The sequence below is a fragment of the Pseudophryne corroboree genome, chromosome 9 (assembly GCF_028390025.1).
Source record: "Pseudophryne corroboree isolate aPseCor3 chromosome 9, aPseCor3.hap2, whole genome shotgun sequence".
NCBI classification, from domain to species: Eukaryota; Metazoa; Chordata; class Amphibia; order Anura; family Myobatrachidae; genus Pseudophryne; species Pseudophryne corroboree.
Window position 1 is genome coordinate 244,147,240 of NC_086452.1, and position 8,608 is coordinate 244,155,847.

Sequence of the window (8,608 nt, forward strand, 5' to 3'; positions counted from 1 at the left end):
AAACAATTTTAGTTGGTTTTCATTATATTATACCAGAGCTGTACACAGATCCCCATGTTTTCGTTATAAATCATTATCATGTTTATCAAACATTTATAAAAATAGCTAAAATATTATAAATTGGGCCTATTTTTGGTCCTACATTATTATTAATATCAATACAATTACTTTACAGTAATTTCCAGTGTGAATTCATGAGGGACTTACATAAAATCCAAGACATGCAAGATTCAGTTTATAGATGTGACATACAAGCTTGGCGGAATGACTTGAGCCGGGACTCAGTTTTATTTGGAACCCCAAAATTCGGGTTTGTTTTCATCAAAGTCAGACTGCTCATCTCTATATTATACTAGTAAATTAATGGACCAAGCATCTTCCGAGTCACCTCAGCTGCCAGCCCCCTGAAAAATGTCCACTGTCCCCACTGCCTCTCCCCCCTCTACCATGCCTACTATCCCCGCCCCCTCTTCAACCATTTTACTTACCACCCCCATTTTGTGTCCACTAATCTCTAGTCAGTGTTGTGTTATTTATTGCATTTATCCTGTCAATTATAATTTCAGAATTATGAAGCCTTGTTTGTGTTTTTAAAAGAGTACAAATCATTTTCTATAATTTTCCCATAGCTCTTATGGGCCAGAACAATTCAGACAATATGCATCTTACTTCAACATGAAAGTTTCTTTCAAAGTTTGTATGAATTATTTCAAACTATTTTCTACTTTAAATGTCGCCTTTCATTCAGTAGACAAACTTTACACTCACATTCTCAACAATGTACTGTACTGAAATTATTTTACTGATCTCTCATAGTAGCTGAAATTTGTATTATTCTCATCCACTGTTACTTATATTGTTACTTAATTATCACAAACTGATGTCTTGTAACAAACTAATGTTATGTGTTTTTATCTCAAACCATTTTACTTAGATGTATTCTACAATAGCATTGTAGCATGTTTCCGACCTTGTAACAAACAAATGTGTTATACAGTATTTTACTCTCCAAGGATCTTCATACAAACGGTATTCTCTGATCATTTTGCAGCTATTTCTGACAGTTTAAAAAATATTATTCTATATACAGTAACAAATCACTGAGGAATAAAAAGTGCTTACTGTATTTGAGTTACTCTCAAATGTATTTACTTATTCATTCACTCTTTAATTAACAGTTTCTTTTATAGTGCAGCACATTCCATTGCACTTTACAACTGGCAATAACAATTATAAAAAAAAAAAACTAGGTAATAACAGACAGACATAAAGGCCTTGCTTGCAAGCTTACAATCTATAGAGAGGTAGGTATTTATATTAATACACAAGGAAAGGTGCTATTTATTGGGGATCCGGTCAGGATCCCGGCGGATGAGATCCCAGCAGTCGAAATACTGATGCTGGTATCCCGACACAACTCAGAATACCAACAATGGCATCCTGAATAGTGTCACAAGCCCAGCAGCAGAACCCTGACCGATGGGATCCTGAACGTCTGTGTGTCGGACCACATTAGAGGTAAGCAGCAGATAGGGGGATTAGGTTTAGGCTGCGGGGAGGGGGTTATGGTTAGACACCCCCAGGATGGTTAGGGTAAGGCTGCAGAGGTTGAAGGGTTAGGTTTAGGCTGTGGAGAGGAGGGGTTAGGTTTAGTCAGCACCAGGGAGGGTTAAGGCTATGCTGCGGGGTGGGGGTGGGGTTGGAGGGGGGTCGGGAATCTCAGCATGCCATGGTCGAGTTTCAGGAGGATGTCACATTGAAGAAAAATAAAATATATGAGGATACAGTATGTGTTGACTGAACAGAGGGGATGTAATTAGGTATGATAGTTTATGGAAGGTTATGTTTGCGGTTCCAGAATTTGATAAGCTTGCCTAAAGAGGTGAGTTTTTAGGGAATGCTTGAAGATTTGGAGAGTATGGGGAAGTCTTTTTGTTCATGGGGATACATTCCGCAGAAAGGGTGCAGCCTGAAGGAAGTCCTGCAATTGTGTATGTGAGTAAGTCATGGGTGTGGATGAAAGATGAAAATCTTGTGCAGAAAAGAGACTTTGAGTTGAGAGATATTTGAGATAAGCAAAGAGATGTATGTTGGTGTAATTTGGTTATTTTCCTTATATATAAGTAAAATTATTTAATATTGAATATTGTACAATACAGGTAACCAATGGAGGGATTGACTGAGCATATCAGTAGATGATGAACATTTAGCAAGGAAGATCAGTTTTGCTACTGCATTCAAAATGGATTGGAGGGAAGAGAGTTTGTTTTTGGCAAGACCGGTAAGGAGAATATTGCAATAATCAATACAGGAGATAATGAGTGCATAGACTAGAGTTTTGGCAGTGTCATGTGTAAGATGTGGTCATATCTTGGATATGTTTTTTAGATGTATGTAACATGATTTTCAAGACAGATTGAATGTGGGGAACAAAGAACAGTTCAGAGTCAAGGATGACACCTAGGCAGCGAGCTTGTGGGGCAGGGTTGATTGTTGAGTTATTAACAGTGATATAGATACTGTATCAGGCTTGTAACTACTGTTGGTTGGAAAAATAATGAAATCTGTTTTGGAAATATTAAGTTTGATGTTGCATTCAGTGATGTGGACTGATACAGATGGTGACAAATCTGGGGATAATAGGTAGATTTAAGGATCATCTGTGTACAGATGATACTGAAATTTGGAAGATATGATTAGTTTGCCAAGAGATGTGACACAGATTGAAAAAAGTAGAAACTGAGCCTTGTGGTACTATGGTTGATAGAGGTACAGTATTAAAGAGAAGAATCAGAGAAGCGAACACTGAAAGAGCGATTAGATAGTTCTGATGATAACCCTTATTATTACTATTGTTAACATTGTGTTCAGTTTGTAATTATGTGATACCCTAAGGTGTTAATTGCAGGGAACTATGACCCAATGACTGCCAGCCAGGGGTGCAGGGAGGAATTTGGAAGTCACTAGGACCCAGTAGAGAAAATGGATCCCTCTGGGCAGTTCGCAAGCTTCTGCTGAGTGTTAGGGGCAGGTTTGAAAGACGCTTGGGAGACAGAGAGAGGGAAGTAGGCATGCTGGACTGCTGTGGCTGCAGACCCTCATGTGGAATAGGTTTGCCTTGGACTGAGTAGGGGCTACAGCCAGGGAGCCACTTCTGCAGAGGGACTAAGCAGGAAAGAGAGACACCCAAAATGGCCTGCAAGGAGGCTGATATGCTGAGAGCAGTAGCTGGCACAAGAAGGACACTTATAAGCAGAATCACACTGGGCAATTATCCAGAACGGCATGTAAACCAGGACTGTGTATCATACCTGAAAGTGTATCTCACCCTGGCCCTGAGTGACTATATATATATATATATATATATATATATACAGTCCATAGCAGCCGGCACTCCGCAACAAATGTAGCAGCTTCTCTCCGTGCCAGATGAAAGCAATGACATAACATCCAAGAATAACGGCACTGGAGACTGTCAGCAAATATAAATTCTGTATTGAATTTACATTTGCTGACAGTCTCCAGTGCCGTTATTCTTGGATGTTATATATATATATATATATATATACATATACACAACAAGACAATTGGTGACACTCAGGAAAAAAGTGCAAAGTCAATGCTGGTACGGTCAATGTTTCAGGGATTACTCCCTTTTATTAAGACACAATCAGCACCCTGGTACAAAACATATATTTATACATGAATGATACTTTACCCGACACCAATCGCAAGGCTGCGTTCGCGTGTCCCCGCCACTGGTGCATGACGTCATCGGAGCGACCCTGTGCCAAGAATAATCGTCAGACATGTAAAGGGCGCGGCTCAGCACACACACCATTTCTACTTTTAATCCATACGCTATACGTAGCAGGAGAATGGCATTAAGGAGAGCAGGGAGCCTCCAATGCAGAGAAGAATGAAAGGAAAGTGGTGCAGGCTTCACCTTTGTTACCCTGGTCAGGGATTAAAGAGAATGTTGAAAGTTCTTGTAGTATAGGGAGCTTTAGTGTGGACAGCGTACGTAGAATCCAGTTTACCTTTCACAGATGAAAGCTGCTTCTTTCAGAGTGCCTGGTCACAAGAGTGTTCCACAGACGTGGAAATTGCACCCAAAAGAATTGGATGGCTGCCGGCTCCTTTTCTTGGAGACTTCAGCTGTGAGTCACACAAGGCTGGAGGTGGAGCAAAGGCTTATGAGGGGAGGTGCTGCAGCCATACATGCCAGTATCTTCCTTGGTGGCCATTTTTGTTTAATCTCAGCAGAAGCTAATCACTGATCACTATCAAATCAGAGCTGAGTACTGATCATGGCAGCTGGCCAGGCGGGGGTTGGGGGTGGGTGGGTTGGTGACAGGTCGTTCATTGAGACAACAAAGAGACCAGCCAAGCATGATCCATCCTGATGGCCCAATCCACCCCTCATTTCTACAATAGCTGGGAATGTACAAAATCAATTGAAATATATCTGAAATTTATTTGCAGATTCATTGCAATTTGGTGATCCCTCAGTTAGGTTATTGAAGATATGTGAATTATCTCTCCAATCCATTATCACAAAGCATCATACAGTATTTAGTCATATAGTAGTGACCAGCACATAATCATTCTGCAGGGAAAGTTATGACACTTATTTTGATTTAGGTTAAAAGCATCTTGAACAGTTTGGGAAAGGTCCAATAGCTGATTAACTAATCAACTGCAGCAGAGACCTGGTTGACATCATCCTAGGTGTGATGCTCTGCTAAAACAATGGCTGAGCATCTTCTGTTCTGGGTTCATGAGTAATCAATGTCTGCATTGAATTCTGTAACCTGGAGTTCTTGCATTTCTTACTATTTCTTCTGGGCAGATTTTCTGTGTGGTAATCTGTAAAATTATTTCCTATTTTTGTTTTGAAATTGCAAACAGATGTACAGCATGTCCCTGTAATAATGTGCTTTGTAACAGTTTGTATACTTAAAAACTGTACTTCTATTTTGTAAATAAATTATTCTCTGTTAGTTATTTCCATATATAGTATGCTCCAGACCCAGTCTTTGAGGAGAACATTAGACCACTAAGGTTAAGCTATAACTATTATTAATTGCAAGAAACAGGGGTTTCCAAATTAACTGCATTTGAATTTGAGTCACCGAGCCTCAACAATTGTGATATAGAAGAGTTTGGGGAGCTCTGGCCCTTTTTATTGATCACAGTTGGTGACAGTACAGTAACACAGTCTAGGTATAAAAATGATGGTGATCTGATCCTAGTTAGAGTGCACACTCCAGTCAGGAATACTTACTGAGATGACTGAATAGATTTACCAAACATTCTGTTTTACTGTATATAGAAAAGTTGCATATTAGATAGTAGGGGCATGCTGCTTCCTGTATTAATTCTTTATAGGATGCAGGTTTTATTTCACACTGCCACGCCACAGGCACCCAGTAGTGACTGTGTGAGGCAGAGATAGGATCCAACTCTAACTGAGAAGTGACAGGTGCAGCATCCGCATGACTGAGAGAGCGTCTCGCTGCATGGCTATGCAGCATTACAAAGACAGAGCAAAGTCTGAGGAGGTCGGAGCTCAGAAGAAAGTCTATGCACTGCACAATGCCCATATGCATTAGTGAATTATCCCCCTTAATCCACAGACTGTGCAGTGGAGACAGAGATAGAGTATAGTGTGCCTCCCTATGACAACATGTGTAAGGTACATGTACTGTGAGTATGAGTTATGGTACTATATGTCTGAGGATGTCCTCCCCATTCTTGATTCAAGGGATGTCACAGTAGCAGCCTCATGTTGCCCATGTAGGAGTATAGTACAAGGATAACATAGGTGTGTAATACAATATAATGCATGGGCACTGTATGAAGCAATATTTATAGGCTTACCATACAATGGTGGTCATTCCGAGTTGTTCGCTCGTTGCCGATTTTCGCTATGCTGCGATTTGTTGCTAAATGCGCATGGTACGCAGCGCGCATGCGCTAAGTAATTTAACTGAAAACTTAGCAGTTTTGCTGTTGTGCGTGTGGCGCTTTTCAGTCGCACTGCTGATCGGTGAGTGATTGACAGGAAAGGGGAGTTTCTGGGTGGTAACTGAGCATTTTCTGGGAGTGTGCTAAAAAATGCAGGCGTGTCATGGAAAAACACGGCAGTGTCTGGAGAAATGGGGGAGTGGCTGGCCGAACGCAGGGTGTGTTTGTGACGTCAAACCAGGAACTAAACGGACCGAGCTGATCGCAATCTAGGAGTAGGTCTGGAGCTACTCAGAAACTGCAAGAAAATATTTAGTAGCAATTCTGCTAATCTTTCATTTGCTATTCTGCTAAGCTAAGATACACTCCCAGAGGGCGGCGGCCTAGCATTTGCAAAGCTGCTAAAAGCAGCTAGCGAGCGAACAACTTGGAATGACCACCTATATCTTTAAACTGGGATGCTCATGGATTCATGGATCTGTGACTGATTAGTACCAGATGAAATGCAGGCTTCAAGTCAGCAAGCCAGCCACAAATCCTGTGTAATTCATGAGTGTCCTGGTTTATAGGAATAGCATGGTAAGGAAAATATATATAACTATATATATATATATATATATATATATATATATATATACACACATACACACAATGTGTACTATGGTGGTCATTCCGAGTTGTTCACTCGGTAATTTTCTTCTCATCGCAGCGATTTTCCGCTAATTGCGCATGCGCAATGTTCACACTGCGACTGCGCCAAGTAAATTTGCTATGAAGATTGGTATTTTACTCACGGCATTACGAGTTTTTTTCTTCGTTCTGGTGATCGTAATGTGATTGACAGGAAGGGGGTGTTTCTGGGCGGAAACTGGCCGTTTTATGGGAGTGTGTGAAAAACGCTACCGTTTCTGGGAAAAACGCGGGAGTGGCTGGAGAAACGGAGGAGTGTCTGGGTGAACGCTGGGTGTGTTTGTGACGTCAAACCAGGAACGACAAGCACTGAACTGATCGCACTGGAAGAGTAAGTCTCGAGCTACTCAGAAACTGCACAGAGAAGTCTTTTCGCAACATTGCGAATCTTTCGTTCGCAATTTTGATAAGCTAAGATTCACTCCCAGTAGGCGGCGGCTTAGCGTGTGCAATGCTGCTAAAAGCAGCTTGCGAGTGAACAACTCGGAATGTGGGCCTATGTGCGGCACTCAGGTAGAAGGAGTTTAATGAGACCACAGTCAGGAGATTTTACTTAGAAATTGTCATCAGCGTAGTGCTCTATTGATATCAGGCTACTGAGGGGGTGAGGACACCTAAAGGATAATTGGGACATTTAAACTCACGGCGGTAAAGGGGTACTGTAATGTGTGTAGTTATGGGTATATACCTATATGTATTTGCATGCATAAATGTGTATGAAGTATCTTTATAGTATGGTGTAAATATATTAATTGGACCATTTATGGCTGGGGGTGACAGGACCATTCAGGGACGTAAGGACATGAGGGGACTGGAGAGAATGTTCCAGAGGCCAAACGCACCAAGCAGCATGTGGTATCGTGTGCCGGGAGAAGGGAGGTGCATAGTGACCGGTGGGAAGATCAGTGCTGAGACCGGGCACTAGTCTCACGTTTCCCCGGTGGTGCTGATATCTGTGGGTACTGCAGAGTTGGAGTCAGCTTACCAGCTAGAGGAGCTTGAGGGCGAGTGCAGTGTAAAAGAGAGCCTAGTGGTGCCACATAGCAGCGGAGGAGGTCGGGAGTCCCTGGGTCCATCGTGCGCATAGTGGTTGTGAGAACCCAGTCCCCTAGCCATGGAGGGAGAAGCGGAAGATGGCATCAGCAACGCATATGAGAGGGAGGCGGCACCCAGATCTCTAGGTATTGCTGAGGGCGGAGCAGCTGATCAGAGCAGAGAGGGATCCAGTTAGGCAAAGCCAGCCATAAGCCAAGGGAGTAGTCAGCGGGAGTAAACGCCTGCTGCTTATCGGGCAGGGGTGTGCAAGTGACAAGAGAGGTGGTATTATTGTACCTCTACACTGCTTAGTATTGAGTACTGAAAGACTAGTAACACCAATCCTTCCAGCATCTATATAGCAGGCCAGTTATAACAGGGTGACTACCACCAGGAGACAGGAGCTGTAAGGAGGCAGTCAGTTAAGGAGAATATCCCTAAGGGGCTCTTCATTGAAGGTTCACTTATAGGCTGATGTCAGAAGCCAGTGTTTACCTCTGCTGCATACCAATACAAGTGTCTGACTCTCTAGGATACTGCATGGATGAATTGGTCCAGCGAGCAATTATGAAGTTACAGCAACATCCAGCAGTAGTATCGAGATAGTGCCCATTACCCACAACAAACCGAGATAGTGGGTTGGTACATGAGGGACAGTGCAGAGACCAGAAATTCATTAATAACCATATAAGTCTATTACCCTGGAACTGAGAATGTCAAAGTACTTAGAACTGAGGTAAAAGAGGCATATCTGTAGACTCACAATCTCAGTTCTAGTAGAGTTTTGTAGTAACTAATACACTGAGATCAAGAGAGAAAGGTGGTTGAGGGTATATGATTTCCTATGAGAGGAGGGAAAGCCTGAAAAGTCTCTAATCTATGGAGTTGTTTCCTCACCGTGATTATCCCAGGT